The sequence below is a fragment of the Hippopotamus amphibius genome, chromosome 4, assembly GCF_030028045.1.
Source record: "Hippopotamus amphibius kiboko isolate mHipAmp2 chromosome 4, mHipAmp2.hap2, whole genome shotgun sequence".
NCBI classification, from domain to species: Eukaryota; Metazoa; Chordata; class Mammalia; order Artiodactyla; family Hippopotamidae; genus Hippopotamus; species Hippopotamus amphibius.
This window is the reverse complement of record NC_080189.1, coordinates 59,037,480-59,039,072: the sequence shown is the minus strand read 5'-3', so window position 1 is coordinate 59,039,072 and position 1,593 is coordinate 59,037,480. Positions and strand designations below refer to the sequence as shown.

The 1,593-nt window shown below is 33.5% G+C and overlaps 1 non-coding gene across 1 annotated transcript; it reads right to left on the bottom strand.

The window, feature by feature from the left end:
- Nucleotides 1-1,156: 1,156 nt before the first annotated feature.
- LOC130852717 (U6 spliceosomal RNA) lies at nt 1,157-1,263 on the bottom strand. The gene has a single exon (XR_009053444.1). It is a non-coding gene; the product is annotated as a U6 spliceosomal RNA (small nuclear RNA).
- Between the last annotated feature and the right edge of the window lie 330 nt (nt 1,264-1,593).

The following is a 1,593-nucleotide window of genomic DNA, read 5'->3' as shown; positions in this document are numbered from 1 at the left end:
CCATCCATCACCAGAATATTTTCATCTTCCCCAACTGAAACTCCATACCCGTTAAACAATACTTCCCCATTCCTCCTTCCCTCCAGGCCCTGGCAACCACCATTCTACTTTCTGTCTCTCTGAACTTGACTACCCTAAGTAGCTAAGTGGAATCATATAGTAGTTGTCCTTCTATGACTGGTTTATCTCACTTAAAATATCTTCACGTTTCATCCGTGTTGTGGCATGTGTCAGAATTTTCTTCCTTTCTAAGGCTGAATAATATTCCATTTTATTTATATTGATATAATACATTTTGGTAACTCATCCTTCAATGGACACTCAGATTGCTTTCACCTTTTGGCTATTCTGAATAACACAGCTGTGAACATGGGTGTACAAATATCCCTTTGAGATCCTGCTTTTAAGTCTGTGGAGTATATACCCAGAAGTGGAATTGCTGGATCATATGGTAATTTTGTGTTTAATTTTTTCCTAGGAACTGTTATACCAATTTCCATAGTGGCTCCACCATTTTATAATCACACCTGCAATGCCAACAGTTCCAGTTTCTCCACATGCTTGTCAGCACTTATTTTCTGGTTTTTGATAATAGCTATGCTAATGGCTATGAAATGATATCTCATTGTGGTTTTGATTTGCATTTCTCTAATGATTAGTGATTTGAACATTTTTTGATGTGCTTATTGGCCATTCATATATCTTCTTTGGAGAATTGTCTATTCAATTCCTTTGCCCATGTTTCAACCTAGTTTATTTTTGTTATTGTTGAATAGAAGGAGTTCTTTATATATTCTAGATGTTACCTCCTAATTAGGTATATGATTTGCAAATATTTTCTCCCATCCCATGGGTTTCCTTTCCGCTCTCTTGATAGTGTTATTTGAATGCACAAATGTTTTAAGTTTTGATGTAGTCCAATTTATCTATTTTTTTCTTTTTTTGCCTATGCTTTTGGTGTTATAGCCAAGAAATCATTGCCAAATCCAAATTCAGAAACTTTTCCCATGTTTTCTCCAAACTGGTTTTTTAGTATTAGCTCTTTGTTTAGGTCTTTGATTCACTTTAAGTTAATCTTTTGTATATGGTGTAAAGTAAGAGTTCAACTTCATTCTTTTGCATGTGAATATTCAGTTTTCCTGGCACCATTTGCTGAAAAAATATGGAACACTTAACAAATTTGCATGTCATGCTTGTGCAGGGGCTATGCTAATCTTCTCTATATTATTCCAATTTTAGTTTATGTGCGGCCAAAATGAGCATAAGATGTCTTTCAAAATTAAAATTGTCTTTGGGATTTTGCAAAGAGGCCCTGGAAAAATCACAGTGATTTATACATTTATCTTATAAAAAGAGAGAAGACAGAACTATTTTAGGTTACTTTGATATATTTTGTGCTCCTGAACGAGCTCATCACTATATAAGGAATTCATGAGAATTATCAAATGAAAAGGTAATTTTGTAGAGATTAAATGTTATTCATATAAAATATTCTGAGATTGTACATTGTGCAAAATAAATTGACAAGGTCAAGAGATTTGTTAATGCCTTCATTGTCCATGATGTAATCTAATCCAAGGAAATATATTAATA